Here is a 14,358-nt window from a genome sequence, read left to right as displayed (position 1 = left end):
TAGCTTATCTCTAGGATTTTTAAAAAGCACCATATAGTTGGTGTTTAAGTTGATGGTTCTGCTACTTTTTCCTTGAAAAAACAGATTTTGAACCAAATAGATGACGCTCAGGTTTCTGTAGTGTGTATATTTTGTAAAAGCCTTCTCTACCTCCTCGTTCTTGCTGGCTGTTTCCATCAGATCGTCGATTACCAATAAATTTGTTTTGTGAGGTGGAAATAGTTCATCATCACACAAAGAGTCGGGTATTCCTTGAACAAAACGTATGTTTATTTTGTTCAGCAGTTCATCATAGAGAGGTTGCCAGCACGTATAACACCATACAATTTGATCCGGGGTTTTTGACATGGAATCCGTACAATTTTCCAACAACATTTTGATAAAAAAAGATTTTCCACTATTGCTTGGTCCACACACTATACAAGAAAAAGGAAGCTGAAGTCTAGAATCAAATCCCCTTGGATTCATCATTTTTAGTTAGTTATTTAATATCCGTATTGTAATGTTGTGAAATCGGGTAAGAGAACACGTTTATTGTACACAACTCTGAACCTTTTCATCAGTGATTTGTTTTTTAAGTGAAAGCCTCTTTTATCTCTCACAATTTGATTGTGGGTAGTCATAATTTCCGCGTTAGAATTAGGATTTTTCACATGTTCATTAACCAGTTCTGTCAAGGATTTCAAGTTAACAATTTCACCATTTGTGTAGTTTAAAGTAATACCCTTAACTTTCATCGTAGTTTTCCCTTTGAGAGTGCGGTAACCATAGGTTTTCGGACCCCCGCTGACAAATTCTACTATTTGATCACCTGTGTCCAATTCACTCGTAAGGCCTCCTAAGTAATCACTTAGAGGAGGCATCCAGTCACCTTCTTTACTTTTGAAAATGACGCTGTCAGTATGCGTGTATAAGCATCTCTGCTGTAGTTGATCTATCACATTGTATAATTCAAGTCTAGCATAGGCTGTGGTGAAAATACCGATAAATACATTAGCATTACCTGGTTTGAGACCAGTCTGCGTAACGCCACTGCACCAATGCCACCTCCTGATTCAGAAAGGAGAAATGACTTACGTTATACATATCCAAGAATATGAATTGTAAAAACTCGCTAGGGTCTTTGATCAGTGTAGTGTTTGTCCTGTCTGTTCTCTGACACATTTTTCCCCATAAAGAATTCAACGCCAGTTTAGCCACAGATCTCTGTGCAGAATTAACTTCAATGCGTGATTGTTCTAGTTTGATCCCTTCATTCTCCTCATACTTTTGAATGTACTCTTTTTTATCGGCCTCATTCACCACCCAGGAGGGATAACCTGAACTCTCCTGTTTTGTCTGCAGAAACCTGTCGATGTATTCTGTAAACAAATATTTCGAATGATTAGGGAAGTGCCATATTTCAAACACCTTCAACACTCTGTACCCCTTCTCAATGGCTTTCATCACCTCAACGCTATACCAACTACCTGTCAGGGCCCTCTCCTCATCCGTGTGTTTACAATTTTGCATTTGTTGTTCAGCACACGTTCGACACAAAGGAAACAAGAGTTTGCTTTTCACTCTATAAGGGAGAACAGGGGCCCACAAGCCCTTAGGGGGGAGAACTTTTGCTCTAATAAGCCCGAAATATTTTTCCAATGGCTGGAAATCACGAAAGATGATAGTGGGGTGACCCACGGGGTACCTCTTTGTTTTATTTACATAAGGATAGAGGGACGTGAAATCGTAGTAATCAATCCTTTCACCGGGCTGTGCTACATAATGGAGATGTAATGCGTTTGTTCGACCACCGAACAGAGCATCTCGCGGTTTTATGCGCTCAGGAAAGTCAAAGCGGGACATAAACAATTTAACATCCTGGTTTGATCTTTTCATCTCATTCCAGGTATGCTCCCACATCATAGTTACATTCAGTTTGAAAGTGTTTTGCAAAGTCTGAATTCTATCCATAGAATTTTGATAAACATCCCCAAAGGATTGTGAACTCTTACTTAGAGGATGTGGTAAATTTGAAGGAAAACATTTATCACATCCGTGATAAAAACATCCTAAAAACTCAAAAGCCTTTCGTTCACTACCGTCGTCATAATAACCATCCACAAAATAGTTTCCGAATTTGACCTCACCTTCATTGAGGGCATGTTGGATGGGGATCTTGTCTCTCTCAGAGATGTACTCGAGCCATTGTATGGAAGGTGTTGAGAAAGATTTCTGACTGTCGATGTAATTATCTAAAGGCGGGATAGCTAAAATGTTTTCAGACAGAAAGTTGATTCTGAATATTTGCAAACAGACACTAGCTATGGTGATGCATTTGAACGGGTCAACCATTGTACTGCTCAGTATCTCATCCCTGAAAGCTATACAACCTTTTCTCAGAATGTGGACGTCGTTCTTACAATATTGAGCCATTTCTTCCTTAAAGTGAAAGAGCTTTCCTGTACATGTATTGTACCATTCAAAAAATTCTTCTCTTTCTTTGGTCATCATGGTGTCTACCCCGTAGAACTCGGGTTTCGGATAAGGTCCTACATAATTCTGATTTTCCACAGTATTCCAAAAATGTGGGAAATATCCTTTTTTGTCTGATGTGAACCCCATAGCCTTTGGAATAGCGCTCAATCTCATAGGGAGAAAAGAGAGACTATCGATGTATCTCTGTTTATACTCAACATCTTGAAAACACAAGATTTTACCACCTTGCGCTATGATGTTAGGGGTGATACCTTCCTTCACTAAAAGGTTCAACAAAAGGTATGAATCATACCCTCTAGCGTTGTGCGCTATGAATGTATAACTTTTATACTTTTCCTTGCGATACTTTCTAAAGAATGATGCCACACATTTGTCCCCTTTTGCTGTCCACTCCCTACCTTTGAAATCAATGCAACATATATAATTAGCTACGTGGTAACCTGTTTCTTGATTCGTCTCAAAATCATAAAAGACGTACTTTTCATCGGGAATTTCAAATATTATAGGTTGCATAAAACATTCATGTGTGATTTCTGAATCAACTTTGGCTCCACAGTTTTTACAACGATTGGTTTGACACTGATGCTTTTTCGATCCTTTACTCTGATCCTGCACGGTATTGCATTTAGGGCAGTAGAATCTAGTTTTGCATAAAGTTTGATCACTGCTTGGATCGATCACTGTTTTATGTTTATCATAACAATACTGCGATCTGCAAACCCTTAGACAATCTTCACATTGTACAGTCTTTTTAGACTGTTTAGGACAGTCTTTGTCAAGACATACGTTGCAATGAAAATCGCATTTGTGATGTTTCTGATTGTTAAAGCCGGTGGAACAGTAGGGGCAGACATAGGATGTACCTAAAACACCTTTAAGATTTTTGACATCGTAATAATGGTTATCTTGCAAGAACAGGTAAACGGTTTTGTCATGAGGCATGTTAGTGTTCTGAAACAAACTATACCCCTTCTTTTCATCACTTCGGTACAACACTATGATTTTGCAGTTCAAATGTTGCTCAAAGCGTGCAATATGTGCAAAGCTAACCATTTCATCTATGGATAAACCTACATCATTTTGCAGTTGCCTCGCTATTTGTTCTACTTCAAAAATGTTTTTCTCAGGATTCAATATTTGAGAAACGCATAAGGCAAAACAGAGGTTATCTTTGTTGTGAAAAACATACAGATGTTTCATCTTTTTCTGAATAAAATCTGTGCTGAAGATACCCGATAGCTTTTTTTCCCTCCACCCTGAGGAGCGTGCACAATCCGAATAACTAATTGTAAAGTTTCATCGGAAAGTATTTCAAATTTACTCTGAATGGAGTTTTCAAACAACATCAGAAAGGAATTCAGATGGATACCCCCATCATTTATCTGAACACGCGACGAAACATTGAGCGAATCACCCTGAATTTCTACAAACACACCATCACTCGGTCCAACTATTTCATCATTGGCAACATTGAGTATTTCATTTAAAATCTCAAGAACAAAATTGTAAAATTCTGCAAAGCTGTCGACGTTAACGAGAGAAAAAAAGTTTATCCTTTTTCTAATTTCAGTGGTGCGGAATCTGTCTAAGCGATTTATATTGATATTTGGGTCAAGATCACCTCCCATTTGTACATCACCATCGTCAGGTGGAGGAGGAGGATTGTCATTGAGGTTATTCTCAATATTAGGTGAAGGAGGAGAATTGTCATTGGGGTTATTCTCAATATTAGGTGAAGGAGGAGAATTGACATGATAATCAGGACTGGTTAATGATTTTTGACTTAAGTTTATCAGAAAACATCGGCGTTGTCACAGTTTTGAGCATAGTACAGGTTGACATATTCCTGAGCCATTTTCAGCAGACGTTGCGTTGTCACTTTCTGAGACACGAATGACTTGTTGAGAGAGAGAGTGTTGCTTGTTTTTATCTCTCAAGAGTTTTGGGTGTATACTTTGGCACCTCCCCCAACAACCCCTACAAGGAAAGCTGACGTCAGATTCAAAAATGATCGTCTAATCTTATTTTTAACCTCTGAAGACTTTTAATCAATTCGTTTTCTTCAAACAATTGTTCAATGTTTTCAAACCATTCTTTATATATTTCTTTCCAATCTTCCCATTCTATTTTCACGCAGGAATCACGATATGAAGAAAATCCCGTATCAGGTGCATTTCTTTTGTGACTGTATAACATCGACAAGCAGACAAAACACGTTCCTTTAACATTCTTTACAATTTGGAGAGCAAAAGTGTGCAATGTCACAGCTCTTGTTGAATTCCAAGGTTTGATGAGGATCTTGAATTGTTGCGAAGAATACAAATTACCAGACATAAGTTTAGTGTTGAGCTGGTAGCAATGGTTAGTGAAACTGCCCCAATCATTCCGATGAAGCGTAAAAACTTCTGTGGCATCTTTGCAACTCTCTGTTGAGCTGTTGAAAAATGATATGCTGTCTCTCTCATGATCAAAATTAAATCCCAAGTACAATCCATTTCTTAATTGAAATGTTTTAAACTTGTCTGATTCAGAGATCCGCGAAGAAGTACGGCTAAGAGATGAGGGTAACTTTCTCTTAAGAGCAAGACAGTGGCTGGGAGAAAGAAACAGGTACGTCACTTCCGGCTGACTACTCGCGTGCTTGATTTGAAATTGTTTGCCGTTTGTCGCTGTTTTAGTCCTCTAGACGTTTATTTACAATCTCTTTTGCATATTCTTTGGCATTGCTTATCCTAGTGTGCTGTCTTCATCGTTCCTAACCCACCGTGCTTCTTAACTTCATTTTTTTCGTACATATTATTTCTCATTGTTTATTTTTTTTTCTCTTCATGGCGCCTGCCGAGGAACGAGCCCTTTCTGAGCTCGGCGCGGAGCTCGAGCAGCTCGGTCGCCGGATTCAGCGTCTCTTGGAGAAGCAGACGGAGCTCCAGCGGGAGAAGACGAGACTCGAGGCAGCCCGCGACGCCTCCTACGTGGCCGTCGCCTCTCCGGTTCCTCTGCCGCGGCGGTTTGCGGGGGTACCCATCTACACGCCTGCACCGGGTTGGGAGCGCCAGCGTGGGCGTGGGAAGCCGAGGCCGTCCCCCCCTCCACCGCAGCCAGTCTTCACTTCTGCCAACCGGTTTGAGGTGCTCAGCTCCTGGCCTTTACCTGCTCCAGCGCCGAAGACTAAACAGGACGGTGTTCTTATTATTGGTGATTCAATAGGAGCACTACCGTTCGCTTCTGGATACCGCTCAGAAGAAGACGGATGCTAGGATCATCGTCTCTGGCCCCCTGCCCACCTACCGTCGAGGATGCGAGGCGTTTAGCAGGCTCTTCGGGCTCCACTCCTGGCTCCTGGATTGGTGCGGCACTGTCGGCGTGGACTACGTCGACAACTGGGAGTGCTTTCGTGAGCGTCCGGCCCTGTATCGTTGGGATGGGCTTCACCCGAGCCGTCTAGGATCCGTAGTTCTCTCCGAGAACATTGAGGTGGTTCTGCGCCGGAACTGACTGGTCATTCCCAGTCACATCAGTCAGGTAGGTGGAATGGATAGCGAGCAGGTAAGTAATATTAAAATTCCTAATGTTCCTCCTGACCATCTCTCTACTGCTAGTATGATGAGTAGCATGTCCATATCACCCACTCTGATTAACGCTAATAAATTTTTCAGCATTGAGACTGTGTCTGTTCCCCGCAAAGCTTGTTATCACAAACGCCCAAAAATCAGTTTTAACAACCTAATTAGAATTAACACCAAGGCACTGCAGCGAACGCAATATTTCAGCACTTCCAGCATTAAATTAGGGCTTTTAAATATACGATCTCTAACATCCAAAGCACTCACTGTCTGTGATATTATTACTGATAACAAACTCTATGCATTATGTCTCTGCGAAACATGGGCTAAAGCCAATGAATACATTGCCCTAAATGAGTCCACTCCCCCTGGCTTCAGCTATTACAGTTGCCCACGAACATCTGGTCGTGGTGGTGGTGTAGCCACAATTTATGACCCTACCATTGACACAACACAAAAATCTAGTTATGATACTAAATCCTTTGAAGTACTTACTCTTAAAGTCACTGCATCAAAAAGGCAGCACTCATTTATGCTCATCACAATCTATCGTCCCCCTGGCCCTTATACAGAATTTCTTTGTGAATTTGCTGATTTTCTCTCAAGTGTAGTTATCGTATCAGAAAAGGCCTTAATTGTTGGTGATTTCAATATTCACTTTGAGAAGGACCATGATCCACTTAAAATTGCATTTGAATCAATTTTGGATGCGCTAGGGTTCACTCAGAATGTTACTGGGCCCACTCATCAATGCAAACACACATTGGACCTAGTGTTAACGGGGCATTGAGATAAAGAATCTATCCAATCTCTCGCTACATGAGACCATCTCTGATCACCATCTAATCACATATGAAATTGCGTTAAACTTTGATATTTGTCCACAACCACGCTATATTAGAAAGCGCACTATAACATCCTCAACAGTTAGTGATTTTATCAACAACCTTCCAGACCTTACCACCATTTCTTTTCCAACTCACCCAAATGACCTTGAGCTCATTACAAACAACCTACAACACTTATTGTGTACAAACCTATATAGTGTTGCACCAGTCAAGACCAAACAATTTAGAGAGAAAAGGCTTGCTCCATGGTACAGTGACAGCACGCGTGCATTAAAACTGGCTGCTCGTAACCATGAACGTAAATGGAGACACACAAAACTAGAATGTTTCCGAATTGCATGGCAGCACAGCCTCACCGACTACAAACATGCCTTATCTAAAGCCAAATCACAGTACATCTCTTCCCTTATAGAAAACAACAAAGACAACCCTAGATTCCTTTTTAGCACTGTATCAAATCTAATTGGCAACAAAAAGGAAATCAACCCCATTGTCCCCTCTGATTTCTGTAGCAATGACTTTATGAGGTTTTTTAATGATAAAATAGATTGCATTCGCCTCAAAATCCAAAATCAGTCCAAAGTCACATCGGCTCCCGTAGATGTACCCCCCGCCAGCTCTGAGGTGCACTTAGAATACTTGAATTCTGTCGATGAAAATGACTTGCTTAGTTTAATTAGCTCATCTAAATCAACTACATGCTTACTGGATCCTGTACCAACACAATTATTTAAACAAATTTTACCTAAAGTCATTAGACCATTGCTCACAATAATAAACTCATCCCTCAACATTGGATATGTACCAAAACCTCTGAAACTAGCGGTAATCAAACCAATTATTAAAAAACCCAATCTTGACCCTCTTGTACTCGCAAACTACAGGCCAATATCAAACCTCCCTTTTATTGCTAAGATTCTAGAAAAAGTCGTGTCACAGCAGTTGTGCTCTTACCTACAAAACAATGACATTCATGACATTTTTCAGTCTGGATTTAGACCAAATCACAGCACAGAAACGGCTCTAACAAGAGTAACTAATGACTTACTCCTTTCACATGATAAGGGCTATATCTCTATTCTAGTACTGCTTGACCTTAGTGCAGCATTTGATACCATCGATCATGTGATGCTTCTTGATAGGCTGGAAAATCTGGTAGGAATAAAAGGATCTGCCCTCTCTTGGTTCAGATCTTATTTATCCGATCGTTACCAATTTGTTTATCTGAATAATAAATCCTCTAATCATACTTTAGTTAAATATGGTGTTCCACAAGGATCAGTGCTTGGCCCTGTATTGTTCACACTCTACATGCTGCCACTGGGTCGACTAATCCGTAAGCATGGGATTCAATTCCACTGTTATGCTGATGACACACAACTGTATATATCAGCCAAACCCAATGATGTTGCTTGTCTACGTAAAATAACAGAATGTCTAACTGAAATTAAAGACTGGATGATGCAAAACTTTCTCATGTTAAATTCTGATAAAACTGAGGTCTTGTTACTAGGTAAAGATACTCAGATACATTCACTCAGAAATGCTGCTATTGATAATTCAACAGTAAAACACAATGCCATCATTAAAAACTTAGGGGTAGCCTTTGATTCGACTCTCACATTTGATACTCACATATCCAATACAGTCAAAACCGCCTTCTTCCACCTACGCAATATTGCCAAAATTCGGCATATTCTATCATTAAAAGATGCAGAGAAACTAGTGCATGCTTTTATAACTTCACGTCTAGACTACTGCAATGCGCTCCTGGCAGGGAGCTCGTGCAAAGCGTTACACAAGCTTCAGTTAGTTCAAAATGCAGCAGCCAGGGTGCTCACTAGAGCTAGAAAATTCGAACATATAACCCCAGTTCTCTCGTCCCTACACTGGCTACCTGTAAAATTTCGCATTGACTATAAAATACTCCTCTTAGCTTATAAATCTCTAAATGGTCTAGGCCCGCAGTATCTTACTGAACTTCTCATACCTTATCGTCCGTCACGTACACTTCGTTCACAGGATGCCCATCTACTCTTTGTTCCTCGCATTAAGAAAAACACAGCAGAAGGAAGAGCCTTTTCTCACAAAGCTCCTCAACTCTGGAATAGCCTTCCGGTTACTGTTCGGGGCTCAGACACACTCTCAATCTTTAAATCTAGATTAAAAACCTACCTTTTCAAACAAGCTTTTGGTTAATCACTCACCTTCAGGTTACTCCTTCTCTATTGGTGTTCGGGCTGGTTTTAATATTATCACTGTTCTGTATTAACCCTGTCATATCACCATAGCTACAGCATTCTTAGTTAGCTTTGTAGTAACCGCCAACACGCTGTCTGTCGCTGGGTTCTCTTGCCTGACCAGTGGAAGCTTTTTTCGCAGGACAAATTTCCCCGTTCTTTACCATGACCCTACTAACCTCTGTATTTTTATTTGTTCCCTTTGTCTGGCTTTCTTTCTCCTGTCTCTCTCTCATGCTTTGAGATGTACTGCTGCTCTCCAGGTGTTGCCCTGATCCAGCCCGTGTCCTGTACAAGATCCTGGCCTTGTCTCATCTACACTATCATGCTTGGCCATGCTGTTTTACCTCAGATTAACTCTGCACCTAATTTTAACTCACACTGAATCCCTGATCATCTCCTCCTTCATCAGACTCATACATCACTAATATCATCATCCTCACCATTTTCATTTCTGCTTTTCCATCATCACTAATATACTACATTTACATTACTATAACCCCTTCATCGGTCATTTCACTTTTACTTCTGTTCTCTGTTGTGTCTCCGGTGTCGACCAGAGGAGGATGGGTTCCCCGTATGAGTCTTGGTTCCTTCCAAGGTTTCTTCCTCGTGTGCTGAGGGAGTTTTTCCTTGCCACTGTTGCCCCTGGCTTGCTCATAGGAGGCTTGGACCCGGATCTCTGTAAAGCCGCTTTGTGACGACTTTTTGTTGTGAAAAGCGCTATAAAAATAAAATTTGATTGATTGATTGATTGATTTCTTGGAGCTTGTAAAATATTAGCCATCACGTCTGTTCTTCTTTGTTCTTAATCTAAAAAATAAAAAATAAAATAAATAAATAAATATATAACATATTTTTTAAATGAAATATAAAATAATATTCTTAAATGAATCTTATTTTAGCCCTGTGAAGGACTGGCGCCCCCTCCAGGGTGTATTCCTGCCTTGCGCCCAATGCTTCCAGGTAGGCTCTGGACCCCCCGCGACCCTAAATTGGATAAGCGGTTACAGATAATGAATGAATGAATGAATGAATCTTATTTTACGTTATAAATGTCAGTTCTTACCTTTTGGTTCCAGTCCGAGCAGTATATCATCCAAAGTTGAATGTCAGCGTGTAATGTGTAGATTTTTGAGCTCCTAGATATACTGAGTCACTTATCGTAAACTTTTCTGACGTACAGCGAGTAGGAGGGTTTAGGAGGGGCAGCGTTAAGACATCTTCAAATGTCATTTTTATCGTATGAAAACAGTATGTTTTTGGGGTGTGGGTCATAGACCGGGGGAGAAAATGAACGATTTTAAAACAATCTTTAATCACTAAAACACCATTAATCATTTAGAACTAGAATTCTAGAATTAGAATTCTAGAATAGAATTTAGAGTTAGAAAATTAAAAATTTACTTATGTAGACCCTGTATGTGTGTGTGGGGGGTGCGTGTGTCATAACCGTTTGATTGGGGGGTGGGGGGAAGGGGGGGGGGGTTGAGACCGTTGGACGATTCCTGTAATTCCAATGTGTGTGCGCGATAAAGTGGTGGGGGGTTCACTTATGTGTGTGCGCGCGATAAAAGGGGTGGGGGGTTCGCTAATGTCTGTGCGCGATAAAGGGGTGGGGTGGTTGATCGTTAGCGATTACTGTAGCGAGTGTGCGCCTGATAAAGCGTAGCTCGTGACTTGACACCTGTGATGAAACAGAGCCTGTGCGTGCGTGTGTGCGCGATAAAGGGGTGGGGGGTTCGCGTATGTGCGCGTGCGATAAAGGGGTTCATTGTGGGGGGTCGTAGATCGTAGATATCTATAATAAAACAGAGCGAAGGGCGGGAATTACGGTTAAAATACACGTTTATGATTGGTTGAGGGGAGGGCGGGAAATCCGGGGGTAAAATACACGCTTGTGATTGGACGAAGCGAGGGCGGGACTTTTGAACAAGGGCGGGAAAATACACGCTTATGATTGGTCGATGACAGGGCGGGACTTCCGATCAAATAAGCGCTTCTGATTGGACGAGAGGGCGGGACTTCCTGTCAAATACACGCTTCTGATTGGACAAGGGGCTTCCCTCCCAAAGGGGGCAGGGCTTGATGACGTGGCACGCTCTGATTGGCCCAAATGACCTGTCAAAAGGAAGTTACATAAAGTGCCTCATATATCTCTCTCACCACACTAAATCCAGCCACCCTCCTTCCCATTGACGGAGAAGGAGAACCACATGATTGTGTGGCAATCATCACTGAGGTCTGTTCACCAAGGTCAGACCTCACTGATGAACCCCTCCCTAACCCAGATGTTGTCTACTATGTGGATGGATCAGCATCAAAAGATATAACAGGTATTAACAGAGTAGGATATGCAGTTGTCAGATCATGAAATTGTACAAAGCACTCCACTTCCAAGCTCCTGTTCCACGGAGGCGGCTGAGCTGATAGCCCTCACCAAAGCACGTGAGTTGGCAGCAAATAAATCAGGAACAGTGTACACTGATTCATCATAAACCGATTGCCTCTTTTGCTCGATGTAATGCTTTTACCAAAACACTTAGCCATCTGTAAATGTGACGCACACACCAGAAAACAGGATATGGTAAGTAAGGGCAATGAGAGAGCTGATAAAGCTGTTAAAGCAACGGCAAAAAAGACAGTTCAGCTGCTCCCACAATCCATAGAGTCGTCAGAGCCTACAGCTACTTTAACAGAAATTCAATCAACTGCTACACCACGTGAAAAAGTGGAGTGGATCAAAGATAGCTGTGTTCTCAAAGATGGGGTATGGATACATACACCCACTAACAAACCCTGTTTACCTGAAACTTATATGAAAGGCCTCATAAAGATTGCTCATGGGCGTAGCCAGATGGGGGAGTAGTGGACAGTATACAGCAGTACTGGTATGGGAAAAGAGACTCAATACTCACTCAATTTTTGTACCTCCTGCCTGGTTTTTGTTCAAAATACAAACAAAGGGGGAACCACTATAACACCTCCACTAGCTGGACACCCCCACAGCAACAGAACCATTTCAACACTGGCAGATAGATTTTGTAGAATTAACTCCAGCAGAGGGAAACAGATTTTTACTGGTGTGTTTCTGTGCATGTTCTCTAAACGGACAGAGGCATTTGCAAGAGCAAACAGGATGTGCAAGCGGTAACCAAATCTCTTTTTACAAAAATTATTCCTAGGTGGGAATAATTCCCAGCCTTCCAATACACATCTCGAGCGACAACGGCACCCCTTTTCTTTGCAGCATGCATTAAAACCACTTATATCTGCACTACGAACAGATATGAGAAAACACTGTAGTTATCATCCTGCCAGTGCAGGGGAACGTGCCAATGGCACCATTAACATTAGCAAATTTGACTCAAAGCACGAGTCTCACGTGGCTGAAAGTGGTACCGTTGGTCTTCTGGCAAACCAGAACAAGACCACAAGCCAAAACTGGGTGCAGTGCTTTTGAGATTGTGTTCGGAAGAACCCCCAATACCGGCATAGGACCTCCCCTGCCAGCGGACACCACGTGGGCGAAACATACCTTCAGTATTGGATAACACTGCACAAGCCTTTTTCTTTTCTGTCTAAGCAGGTTAAAGCAGCACCAGTCCAACTGAGACCCCACTCCACAGCTCCAAATCAGGAGGCCAATTGCAAGAAGGCTCCACGAGAAGCCAACATGTCCACTGAGGACCCCACCACCTACCAGTGAGTCCATAAAGCCCTAGTAGTCGCGACTGCAGGAAGAAGGGGAGTGCCCCTCTGAGAACAGGTACGTCAAGAAATCGAATGGCTATGGCTTTCCTGTGTCTGATGGTTTTGGGGCTCCTGACTGCTCCAGGAGGAACCTTCTACACCCCCATGGATCACTCTGGGTGCAGTCATTGGCTGGTCTATCTTTGGCAGCGTGGGAGCAGCAACAGCCCTGTCAAAGATGAATGAACTTATGTATGAACTCCTGATAATAATGAATGACACCACAGGAGCAATGTAAGCATTTAGTACAGAGCAACAGGCTTTAAGGGCTACAGTCATACAACACAGACAAGTTTTAGATTTAATAACTATTCAGCAAGGAGGAGTCTGTGCTATGCTGGACACTTTGTGTTGTTTTTATATACCTGATGTTTCAGAAAATGTGACCAATTATATAGACCACATGAGAGGTGCAGTAACCACACCCCAAGAGGTTAGCAATGATTGGGGGAGTTGGTTGGCTGCATTATTTGATGGATGGTTTATGCAGCTGATGGTAATAGCAACCCTAGTCCTTGTAACCATTTTACTACTAGTGATCGTAGTCCCATGCATCCTGTGGGTCTGCGCCACTTGTTTGGTCCACACCGCCACTATGCAAGCTCTTGTTATTAATGTTCAATCTCAATCAACAAACCAATAGTATGTATCACTCGAACTTGGTCCCCCTCATTCCCAGGTGGATAGAGAGTAGTGATTAATAATCAAAGGGGGAATTGTGAAGGGAAATTTTAAATGTGTGTGTTTCTTTTACAAACATGTACTCATTGAATCACTATTATTTAGTAGTAATCACTAGTATTTAGTAGTAATCATTAGTATTTAGTAGTAATCACTGATGATTAGTAAATGTCTTTGTTTTATATAAAGATGAGCTGTTTAATGAAATGTATGTTGCATTATTCTGTCTTTAGACTGTTTCACCAACTGAGTCTTTAATAGGAAATGTATTTGATGGGAGTACACAGGAGTGCAGCTTGAAAGAGTTACTCTTGCATCCAAGGTATCAAGGACATTTTTTTCTGTTCTAACGAGCGCGAGATGTAGCTGGTTCATAGAACTTTGTTTCTGCACAAAAAATGTTATCTCTTTCTTCCCTTATAGGTGACTCAGTTACAAAATAACTCCTTGTATGATGATGAAGTGCTTATGCGTGTGTGTGGGTATAAAACAGAGTTTTTTTTTCCTTTTGATAGGCCAGAGCAGAGTAGAGAGTGCATGCTTTTAGCTGCTCTCAATAAAGGTTACTCAAAGACCACTTTCAGTCTCGTTTCTTATTAGTTGATCATTTCTATGACACACTCTGAACAAGTCTCAGTTGACCCAACACTGTACGTCATGATGATGTTAGAGTTACACTATCCACTAATGGGAGGATTCATGCTCATGTATAAAACAGAAGAGTTAACCTTCTGAATCATTTCAGATTCTTCAGCTCTGTCTCTATTTCAGATGGATGACCAACACTACAGACAC

This window comes from Hoplias malabaricus, chromosome 18 (assembly GCF_029633855.1).
Source record: "Hoplias malabaricus isolate fHopMal1 chromosome 18, fHopMal1.hap1, whole genome shotgun sequence".
Classification (NCBI taxonomy): Eukaryota; Metazoa; Chordata; class Actinopteri; order Characiformes; family Erythrinidae; genus Hoplias; species Hoplias malabaricus.
The sequence above is the reverse complement of the archived record's forward strand: the minus strand, read 5'-3'. Positions refer to the sequence as shown.